This window comes from Rhinoderma darwinii, assembly GCF_050947455.1.
Source record: "Rhinoderma darwinii isolate aRhiDar2 chromosome 11 unlocalized genomic scaffold, aRhiDar2.hap1 SUPER_11_unloc_6, whole genome shotgun sequence".
Taxonomy (NCBI): Eukaryota; Metazoa; Chordata; class Amphibia; order Anura; family Rhinodermatidae; genus Rhinoderma; species Rhinoderma darwinii.
This window is the reverse complement of record NW_027461858.1, coordinates 189,885-202,224: the sequence shown is the minus strand read 5'-3', so window position 1 is coordinate 202,224 and position 12,340 is coordinate 189,885. Positions and strand designations below refer to the sequence as shown.

Genomic DNA, 12,340 nt, shown 5'->3' with positions numbered 1-12,340 from the left:
ACTATTTGTGAGGGGGAACTCTGCTTGTAGTGGTTATTGGGGGCACTCTGCTGGGACTATTTGTGAGGGGGAACTCTGCTTGTAGAGGTTATTGGGGGCAGTCTGCTGGGACTATTTGTGAGGGGGAACTCTGCTTGTAGAGGTTATTGGGGGCCGTCTGCTGGGACTATTTGTGAGGGGGAACTCTGCTTGTAGAGGTTATTGGGGGCAGTCTGCTGGGACTATTTGTGAGGGGGAACTCTGCTTGTAGTGGTTATTGGGGGCACTCTGCTGGGACTATTTGTGAGGGGGAACTCTGCTTGTAGAGGTTATTGGGGGCCGTCTGCTGGGACTATTTGTGAGGGGGAACTCTGCTTGTAGTGGTTATTGGGGGCAGTCTGCTGGGACTATTTGTGAGGGGGAACTCTGCTTGTAGAGGTTATTGGGGGCAGTCTGCTGGGACTATTTGTGAGGGGGAACTCTGCTTGTAGAGGTTATTGGGGGCAGTCTGCTGGGACTATTTGTGAGGGGGAACTCTGCTTGTAGAGGTTATTGGGGGCAGTCTGCTGGGACTATTTGTGAGGGGGAACTCTGCTTGTAGAGGTTATTGGGGGCAGTCTGCTGGGACTATTTGTGAGGGGGAACTCTGCTTGTAGTGGTTATTGGGGGCAGTCTGCTGGCACTAATTATTGGAGGCACTTTGCTGGCAATATGGGTTATTGAGGGGTCTCTGCTGGTAGTGTTGTTTATGAGGGGGCAGTATACTGGCACTGTATAAGGGACAATACTCTGCTGGCACTGTATGGGGGCACTCTGCTTACTCTAATGATGGGGTCGCTCGCTGATAACTGAGGCTTCTTAGCTGTCCTTATCGGTGGGGTTTACATAGGAAAGAAATTCTCAAACCACATCTCAAATCTCCCTGTAGTTGATTCTAAAAACAGACAAGTACGGCTCAGAAAAACGGCTGCAAACAAATAACCATTGATGTGAATGGAAATGAACAAAATGTTTTTCGCTTTCTGCGATTATTATTGACATGTTTTATAAGACATGTTACATCTCGTGTTATACACAGCAGGAGGCAACAGCACACGTCTTATCACACAGGAAGAGGAAATACATCAGAAAGGGAAACGGGAAGAGGAAGAGCAGCCATGTCATACAGGAAATACAGGAAGTGACATCATCACAGGAGGCAACAGCACACGTCTTATCACACAGGAAGAGGAAATACATCAGAAAGGAAACAGGAAGAGGAAGAGCAGCCATGTCATACAGGAAATACAGGAAGTGACATCATCACAGGAGGTAACAGCACACGTCTTATCACACAGGAAGAGGAAATACATCAGAGAGGGAAACAGGAAGAGGAAGAGCAGCCATGTCATACAGGAAATACAGGAAGTGACATCACAGGAGGTAACAGCACACGTCTTATCACACAGGAAGAGGAAATACATCAGAAAGGGAAACGGGAAGAGGAAGAACAGCCATGTCATACAGGAAATACAGGAAGTGACATCATCACAGGAGGTAACAGCACACGTCTTATCACACAGGAAGAGGAAATACATCAGAAAGGGAAACGGGAAGAGGAAGAGCAGCCATGTCATACAGGAAATACAGGAAGTGACATCATCACAGGAGGTAACGTATATCCTGTGTGCAGGGACCCCAGAAATATGATGAGACTGACGTATCAGGGCTGATACATAGTAATGTTATGTTACTGTTATGTTATTATATATCATTACGTGTGTGTTTAGGCTGTGCTTATATATGTGAGTAGGCCGGACCAGAAGGATCGCGTGTTCTGTATACAAGCCCAGATAAGAAGAACATGGATCAGCACAACAACACCAGCGCTCCTGGGACTGCGCTCCAACCACACAGCATTTCATCCGGAGGATCGACTGTTCCGTAGTCCAAAACGTGGCTTCTCGGGTTCTATTCCTACAATGGAGGAAAAAGTCAATTACATATTTTCAGTAATTATTGTTACAAAATCTCCATTAAGGAAATCTCATGTATGGAATATTTTTTTGTATCACCTTAACTTCTGGTTACACCTGAAATGCCCTATAAGGGTATTTAGATATCATAGAGGGGGGTATCACGCTGGAGACCCTCTCTATGACCCAAATGGAAGCTCTGCGCCACCTCTGTCCAGAGGCTGTGTGTGGTATTGCAGCTTTTCTGTATTGAAATGTATAGGGCTAAGCTGTCCACACATCGCACATCACCTGTGGACAGGTGTGGCTCTGTTTTTGGAAGACAGCAGCTCTATTTTTCTGATTATGTACAACCCCTTTAATTACATAATCTCTTTAGAGGGTTTTCTCCATCTCAGACATTTATGTGATATCCACCTATGCGCATGCACGCAGCTCTCTCCGTTCTGTACTATGGAAGTTACGCAAATAGTTCAACAGCGCTCAGCTGTTTCCGAAACTTCCATAGAACAGAATAGAGAGAGGGACGTGCGAGGCCTTTCCCAAGTCATTCTCCACCTGGAATCAGCAGCCATTACACGGGACAGGGATCTGGGAACAAAGCAGGACAGGGTCAGGGAGAGACCTCCGTTTTCCACATCGGTGTGAGTCCCAGAGAAATAGTAAGATGGGACTACCCCTTTAAATAAAACTTCTTGGTGATGATCCATTTTCTTAAGGTGTTTAATTAAACTATGGACAGTGGGGGCGAAGAACCCGCACCCAAAATATCTATACTGGAGTGACATGCGTGTTACTAACGCTGTATACAAGCTCCCCCCATATAACAGACAGGGCCCTCACTGAGACTTTGTAGGGGCTCCTAGAGACAAATATATATTGATGTACAGACATTTTCCCCCCCGTTATTGTGCAGCGAGACCTCCCCACATATAACAGGCAGGACCCTCACTGAGACTTTGTAGGGGCTCCTAGAGACAAATATATATTGATGTACAGACATTTTCCCCCCCGTTATTGTGCAGCGAGACCTCCCCCCGTATAACAGACAGGGCCCTCACTGAGACTTTGTAGGGGCTCCTAGAGACAAATATATATTGATGTACAGACATTTTCCCCCCCGTTATTGTGCAGCGAGACCTCCCCCCGTATAACAGACAGGGCCCTCACTGAGACTTTGTAGGGGCTCCTAGAGACAAATATATATTGATGTACAGACATTTCCCCCCCCCCCCGTTATTGTGCAGCAAGACCTCCCCACATATAACAGGCAGGACCCTCACTGAGACTTTGTAGGGGCTCCTAGAGACAAATATATATTGATGTACAGACATTTTCCCCTCCGTTATTGTGCAGCGAGACCTCCCCCCATATAACAGGCAGGACCCTCACTGAGACTTTGTAGGGGCTCCTAGAGACAGATATATATTGATGTACAGACATTTTCCCCCCCGTTATTGTGCAGCAAGACCTCCCCACATATAACAGGCAGGACCCTCACTGACCCCCTGGACAGACACATAGGCCTGAATATATTTATATCTTTATATTTTCCATTATTCACCTGCAGGAAATGTTATTTTTAGAAATGGGGAGAAATACTTGGAATTGTGTTTTTTAGTTTCTGATGTTATTTTTGTTACTTCTCAGGTATAAGGAGAAAAGTATCCGGCACAGACAAGATGAGACGTGGATGAAGATGTGCGGAGGACTGTACCCCCCCGGGAAAGAGCGGGCTGTCACTGGTATTACCATGGGGCAGATTTACTAAGGCCTCATGCACACGACCGTAGTGAGGTGCATTGACCGTGACTTACGGCTCGTACGTCCGTGGAGTGTCACCCACGGCCACCCACAAATCGCGGGCCGTGCATATGACCGCGTGCATTGTTTTCTATGAGCCTGTACCGCAAAACACGACCGTAATAAGACATGTCCGTTGTTTTTGCGGTCCCGGTTCCTGGGCAATGCACGGACCGTGGAAACCAAGGTCGTGTGCCCATATGGGCCCATTGAAATGAATGGGGCCGCAATTCACCTGCAGATTTGCGGGTGAATTGCGACCGCAAAAATAAGTTAGTGTGCATGGGGCCTAAAACTATCTGAGTTTTACACAGTGTAAACTGATACAAGGAAGTCAGAAACTGCGCCAAATTTATCACAGTGGTGCACGATGTATGATAGAATTTACTAGACATGTTAGACACTTTTCTCTTCCTTATACCACCTCTTGGTTGGCTTATTTTAAGACACGCCCTTTATTCTAGGTCACGCCCCTTGTCAAGCACGCCGCAAAATGTGTCTAAAACAATTAATAAATATGGCGCACAACATGTACGCCATAATTCTGGCTCAATTTGAATAGTAAATCTGCCCTACTATGAATGGAATATAAATTTGGGGTTAGTATTCAGGGCATATTCCCTATTTAAAGAATTGATAAGAGTCGGGCATCCTTCAGCTTAGTCCATTCTCTCTACTATCAGTCAGTACAGGGAGTAGTAGTACATAGAAAACATTACATTGTCACCATGTCAGCTTTATTCTGCCTGCACTGACAGCACAAAGTCTTCATGGTGACTGCAGGACTGGAAGTCAAGGACCACCTCTATGATGTCCGCGGGACCTAATAGGGATATGGCGCTTTTTCCATTTAAGAATTTGTCAATGAGCTGATAATCCCGGTGCCAATTCTGGCTGCAAGTAATATATAAAGGGGCACACCTACCTCAAGTACTGGCACAGTATAAGGTCATCAGGGTGACTGCAGGACTGGAATTAACGCTCTTTTATGAAAAGGGTGTGTTGCAATGTTCGGCACATGGCAGCTTTGTGTATATAGTAGTATATAGACCCTACTGCACTGATTCTTCATACTATACCCTAATATAGCATAGTTGACAATATTTGGCATTTCTTTCTAGGGACACTTTGGTTTCAGATGGATTGAGACAGGACTTGACAGGGCCTACCTTTGACAGAACGTGGTTCATTGGGCATGGCTTGTCATGGGGTTAGTGAGAATACACTTTGTGTACCAGATATTCCCTGTATTCTGTCCTCACTATAAAAACCTTGCAGTAAGGACAGTATAGAGGGAGGGTATCGCCTGCAGAAGTGATCTAAGTAAGTATGGCACGTGACCACTGTGGCCAGTGATTGACTAGTGCGATCATGTGCCGATACGGGACATCACTGGTCCAGCCTATGTAAACAGGCCGGCAGGGGATTGTGAACCGCCGGCACTGGAGGCGCAGAGAATTAGAAGGTGGGTATTTGCTAAATGGTGCAATTTTCAGTTTGAATTACAATTTTTATAAAGCCTGGAAAACCCCTTTAATACCAAACCCTAAAATGTATTCAGACCCCGGACAAATCCCCTTTATGTGCTTCCCGCTCCTGCAGCAGCTCTGGGTCCCATTCGGCTCCGGACCCCACCTCTGCTGGCTGAGCCAGGAGCTGTTAGTGATATTGGCCTTTACATATTGGAGTAATCCAATAGATAACAGCTAATTTTTTAAATAAAATCCTGCGATGTAGTTTGGGTGGGCACTGCGCCTTTGATTGCATGACAAATTTTTCTTGGAGTTCCCCTTTAAAAATTGGTAAGCGGTGGGTAACACAAATACTTCACACGTGGACGGTAAAGTAAAACCCATTTTATTTTGACTGTGTTTCTGGACCGGACTGGTCCGGGACTAAACTTGACTGGTCCCTTTGTCAGGTTAAGACCAGATAAAGGGACCAGTCGTGCCAGAAACGTGTATTTAAATAAAATTCTACCATCGCTTGGCGCCCTATCTGTCCCCGTTTTTAAACCTTTGTGTTAACCGCATCTTAGTTGAGCAGATTTACTTGTGAATTTTGTATCTTAGTTGAACATAGAACGCACTATCTACCTACCTGGCAGACAAAGGGTCTTGGTGTGGGTCACGGGGAATATCTTCAAGAGAGCAACTCTTCACTAGGACATTTTATTTATTCTTGTTTCAGAACTGAAGGGAATGTACCGTACATCAGCAGGAGGAAGCCCTGGTGTCGAGAACGTCAGCCATGGAAAGGGATGTGCCAGATCAAGGTCTGAAAGCTAAAGAGGCAGCAGATATGAACCACTAATGTCCATCTAAGAGTGCCGGAACGTCATCCGTCCACACCTCCTCCTTCCCATCCCCCACTGTCCAGAAGGGGATTTTAAGATCCATCCAATTAAAAGACAACTGTCCAGAAGTCTTTGAAAATGAAGCCTTGTCCATGATTCGCAGGGCTGCGGTGAAGTACAATGGTTTTGGGTGTTTAATGGCAAGTCTCTTCAGATGCCCGGCAATGGACTTCCTCCCCTCGTCCTGTTTGGTAGGGTCTCTGCACTCCCTTTCCTGTAGAACAGCTGCCCCTACAGATTCCCAAGGCCATCCATATTTTTTTTCCTGTCTGGCTGATAGCAACACATGTCAATAAAAACATACCTCAATGTATTTATTGTATTTCTAATAAAAATGGATAGACAAATACATAAAAATAATTTGTTTTAATTCCAAAGAACTTTCATAAAATCTATATTATACCTGTGTAATCAATTGTGGACATGGTCACTGATTCATTGAAGAATGAGTAGGCTGGGTAACCCGTGGAGTAACATCCAAACAAGAAAGACATCTTCCTGCTACAAAAACAGAGGTCATAATCAGGACGAACGTACACCACCATACAACAAAGTCCAGCAAAGAAATCCCCCAGCCTGAGACATACTGTACTCCGTGTCAGAAGAACAAGAAGCTACAAAAAGAGAGACAACTGCATCCAGTCGATGTTCTTATCAACCAAGAGGTTTAAAAGGTGAGAAGACTCATTTACATTTTTTTTCAAGGTATTACCCTAGGGAGCGCTCCTGTTAACATCTTTTTCTCACACTGTATTTTCCTAAGGTACTGTATACATTTCGCTCATTAATGCCGACCTAGCCAAGTGAGCACACAACAAAGTAAGCCTGCACACCCAAATAGAGTACCAACCATCTACACATCATGCCAATAAAGGAGTTTTGCCTTTGCACAGTGCTCCAAGGGGTGCACAATACAACTTCAATACTGCAAATACCTACCCTGAACGTCACATCTGCACCTTCCTCTTCTTCTCTTTTGAAGATGTTAGTGTACAGAGTAGTAGGGGAATTGACCAGACATGATGTGCTGCCCCGTGGACTGTCCTATATTTCCAGAGCGAAGGAAAGATAGGTGGTCTGGCCAGTTGTAGACTTCATCCCTAACATCTGACACAGACCAAAATAAGTATTCGGCACTCAAAGCTAAAGTTTTAAGAAATCTCAAGTGCGCCAACTACAGTGGTCAGCCGCCATTCGGAACGAAGCGCCAACTACTGTATGTACCAGCAACCAGAACGGCACATTGCCTGATGAAGGTCATGTAATGACCGAAGCGTCGCACTAAGGCTGGGTTCACACGAGCATGTTATGTCCGTAATGGAAGGAACGTATTTCGGCCGCAAGTCCCAGACCGAACACTCTGCAGGGAGCCGGGCTCCTAGTATCATAGTTATGTATGATGATAGGAGTCCCTGCCTCTGCGTGGAACTACTGTCCCGTACTGAAAACATGATTACAGTACGGGACAGTTGTCCTGCAGCGAGGCAGGGACTCCTAGCATCGTACATATCTATGATGCCAGGAGCCCGGCTCTCTGCAGTGTGTTCGGTCCGGGACTTGCGGATGAAATACTTTCCGTCTACTACGGACGTAACATGCTCGTGTGAATCCAGCCTTAGCCTCTGTCATCTACAACCACTTGAAATAAAATCAAGATTTCTTCTTTAAACTTCAGCTTTGTGTGCCGAATACTTATTTTGACTACGATTGGGTTGGGACCCTATTCGTGCACCTACATCGTCCAGTGCGTTCTGAACTACTACTTATCTGGCACAGACCATCCTGGAGCTGAATATCTCTGAGGCTGCTCTTTCAAAGTTGCTAATGTAGCTCATCTGGGCTCCATAGACCCAACCTTTATATATGACTCCTAGAGAAATGGGTTAGTGAAAGAAAAAGGTATAATTCAGATCCTGGAGGCCATTGAGGATGTCAACCTTTGGACCTTGATTGGCACGTACACCATATTTTCAGAGTAATCCATCAGATGTCTCAAGAAGAACATTTTATGAGAAAAGGACAATGTTGATGAGATTGCAGGTCCGCCTGTTTCTAACTCACATAATTATTACCCAGCATCCAGGTAAATAGTGCATACAAAGTCCAGAAAAATAACCAGGCGACTGTCCAGATAAACATTGGATACCGCGCCCAGAAATGGTGCATTGTGCCCCGATAAATATTTCCTTAAAAGGAATGTCCGAGAAATTAAACTAGTTGCATGGAATGTTTTGAAATGAAAAAACAGCCATTACTCTCCTGTTAAATCCCCTGCGCCCATGATCTGGTGGTCAACCCGATGGGTTGATTGAAGAGACTACCCTACGTGGATAGACAACCGCTACAAAATTCTCACCCAAAAATTAAGATATGGAATAGGTTACCCCCTTCTATGGCAGATCGAATAGTTGTAATTAAAATGATAGTATTACCCCAGTTGTTGTATCCACTGATTAACAGTCCCATGTGGATAGGAGAAAAGACATAGAAAGTTTAATGAGGGAGCTAATTTGGAGAGGAAGGAAACCCAGGGTAAAGTTAAAATACTTGATGGATAGAGGAGAAGAGGGTGGACTGGCAGTACCTGACTTGAGAATATATTTTTTGTCAGGAAAGTGGAGAAATATTTTGAGTGGGAAACAATCTCCATTTATACAAAATATTACTAAGTCTAGTAGGGGCCATCTTCAGAATATACTTGAGGTAATGGAGTCCGGGCAATTGAGAAATTGTAAGGAGTGCCCAACAATATATATGATGCATGAAATTGGGGTTAAATTAAGAAAAATGTTTCATTTAAATGGAGCATTGAGCTTCACAACATTAATTGGCAACTTTAATATATTAGAGGTTAATAAAATAACTGATTGGAGTGGATGGTCCAAATATGGACTCAGGTTGGTTAGACATTTTATTTTTTTTCTCTGTGGGAGCTGGAGGCCTTGGTACTGGAAGAAAATATAGATATAGTTGGTGTTGCTGAAACATGGCTGGACTCTTCACATGACTGGGCTGTAAATCTACAGGGTTTTACACTTTTTCGGAAAGACAGGATAAATAGGAAAGGCGGTGGTGTATGTCTGTATGTGAGAAGTGATATGAAGGTGGTGGTGTATGTCTGTATGTGATAAGTGATATGAAGGCGAGCGTGAAAGAGACAATAGTGGGTGAATACTGTGAGGAGGTTGAAACCTTGTGGGTGGAACTAGAAAGGGAGGTAAACACTGAAAAAAATACTTTTGGTGTAATCTATAGACTCCCCAATATAACTGAGGAGGTGGAAGGTCAGCTATATAATCAGATGGAGTGGGCTGCACAGGCGGGTACTGTAGTGATAATGGGAGATTTTAATTTCCGGGATATTAATTGGTGTCATGGTTCGGCTTCAACTGCAAAGGGGAGACATTTCCTCAACCTGTTGCAGGAAAATTTTATGGGCCAGTTTGTGGAAGACCCGACTAGAGGTTAAGCTCTGTTGGATCTGGTAATTTCTAATAATGCAGATCTTGTTGGGAATGTCAATATTCGTGAAAACCTTGGTAACAGTGATCATAAAATAGTTACATTTTACCTATACTGTAAAAAACAAACGCAGGCTGGGAGGGCAAAAACATTTAATTTTAAGAAAGCCAATTTCCCCAGGATGAGGGCGGCAATTCAGGATATAGACTGGGAAGAATTAATGTCAAATAATGGGACACATGATAAATGGGAGATTTTCAAATCTACTTTGGGTAATTATAGTGCAAAATTTATTCCTATAGGTAACGAGTATAAACGACTCAAATTAAACCCCACATGGCTTACACCTTCTGTGAAAGGGGCAATACATGACAAAAAAAGGGCATTTAAAAAATACAAATCTGAGGGTACAGCTGTAGCCTTTGTAAAATATAAAGAGCTTAATAAAATCTGTAAAAATGTAATAAAATCAGCAAAAATACAAAATGAAAGGCAGGTGGCCAAGGATAGTAAAACAAATCCCAAAAAATTCTTCAAGTATATAAATGCTAAAAAGCCAAGGTCTGAACATGTAGGACCCCTAGATAATGGTAATGGGGAGTTGGTCACAGGGGATCAAGAGAAGGGAGAGTTACTAAATGGGTTCTTTAGCTCTGTATATACAACAGAAGAAAGAGCCGCTGATGTAGCCGGTGCCAGTGCTGTTAATATATCAGTTGATATACTGAATTGGATGAATGTAGATATGGTCCAAGCTAAATTAAACAAAATAAATGTGCACAAGGCCCCGGGACCAGATGGGTTACACCCTAGAGTCCTTAAGGAGCTTAGTTCAGTTATTTATGTCCCCCTTTTCATAATATTCAGAGAATCTCTAGTGACTGGTATAGTGCCAAGGGACTGGCGCAGCGCAAATGTGGTGCCTATTTTCAAAAAAGGCTCTAGGTCTTCCCCGGGTAATTATAGACCAGTAAGCTTAACATCTATTGTGGGGAAAATGTTTGAGGGGCTATTGAGGGACTATATACAGGATTATGTGACAAAAAATAGTACTATAAGTGACAGCCAGCACGGTTTTACTAAGGACAGAAGTTGTCAAACTAACCTAATCTGTTTTTATGAGGTGAGCAGAAGCCTAGACAGAGGGGCCGCTGTGGATATAGTGTTTATATGAAGAGGTGAGCAGAAGCCTAGACAGAGGGGCCACTGTGGATATAGTGTTTATATGAAGAGGTGAGCAGAAGTCTAGACAGAGGGGCCGCTGTGGATTTAGTGTTTTTGGACTTTGCAAAGGCATTTGACACTGTCCCCCATAGACGCCTAATGGGTAAATTAAGGACTATAGGTTTAGAAAATATAGTTTGTAATTGGATTGGCTCAAGGACCGCATCCAGAGAGTTGTGGTCAATGATTCCTACTCTGAATGGTCCCTGGTAATAAGTGGTGTACCCCAGGGTTCAGTGCTGGGACCACTATTATTCAACTTATTTATTAATGATATAGAGAATGGGATTAATAGCACTATTTCTATTTTTGCAGATGACACCAAGCTATGTAATATAGTTCAGACTATGGAAGATGTTCATGAATTGCAGGCAGATTTAAACAAACTAAGTGTTTGGGCGTCCACTTGGCAGATGAAGTTTAATGTAGATAAATGTAAAGTTATGCATCTGAGTACCAACAACCTGCATGCATCATATGTCCTAGGGGGAGCTACACTGGCGGATTCACTTGTTGAGAAGGATCTGGGTGTACTTATAAATCATAAACTAAATAACAGCATGCAGTGTCAATCAGCTGCTTCAAAGGCCAGCAGGATATTGTCGTGTATTAAAAGAGGCATGGACTCGCGGGACAGGGATGTAATATTACCACTTTACAAAGCATTAGTGAGGCCTCATCTAGAATATGCAGTCCAGTTCTGGGCTCCAGTTCATAGAAAGGATGCCCTGGAGTTGGAAAAAATACAAAGAAGAGCAACAAAGCTAATAATGGGCATGGAGAATTTAAGTTATGAGGAAAGATTAAAATAATTAAACCTATTTAGCCTTGAAAAAAGACGACTAAGGGGGGACATGATTCATTTATATAAATATATTAATGGCACATACAAAAAATATGGTGAAAACCCCCTCAAAAAACAAGGGGGCACTCCCTCCATCTGGAGAAAAAAAGGTTCAAGCTGCAGAGGCGACAAGCCTTCTTTACTGTGAGAACGGTGAATTTATGGAATAGCCGACCGCAGGAGCCGTCACAGCAGGGACAGTAGACACCGCAGGAGCCGTCACAGCAGGGACAGTAGACACCGCAGGAGCCGTCACAGCAGGGACAGTAGACACCGCAGGAGCCGTCACAGCAGGGACAGTAGACACCGCAAGAGCCGTCACAGCAGGGACAGGAGACACCGCAGGAGCCGTCACAGCAGGGACAGTAGATGGCTTTAAAAAAGGGTTAGATAATTTCCTAGAACAAAAAAGTATTAGCTCCTATGTGTTGACATTTTTTCCTTCCCTTGGTTGAACTTGATGGACATGTGTCTTTTTTTAGCCGTACTAACTATGTAACTATGTAATTATGTAACTATGAGAAAGGTTATCTTGGATGGCGGATAGAGAATTAAAGGGGTCACAGACTGCCAGGAGCACATCATCAGCCTAAAGACCAATTTTATGAGCCTTAGATCCTACTTTAATGCCCTGATCTTTTGGATTAAGCCGTATTTGTTCTGCGAGGGGTTCCATCGCTAAGGCAAACACAATGTGAGAGAGTGGGCAGCCCTGAC

General features: G+C 43.8%; 1 long non-coding RNA gene across 1 annotated transcript; it reads left to right on the top strand.

The window, feature by feature from the left end:
- The first annotated feature begins 1,819 nt into the window (after window positions 1-1,819).
- LOC142698081 (uncharacterized) lies at window positions 1,820-6,432 on the top strand. Its single transcript, XR_012865674.1, has 3 exons — window positions 1,820-1,970; window positions 3,585-3,679; window positions 5,928-6,432. It is a non-coding gene; the product is annotated as an uncharacterized LOC142698081 (long non-coding RNA).
- The last annotated feature ends 5,908 nt before the right edge of the window (window positions 6,433-12,340 follow it).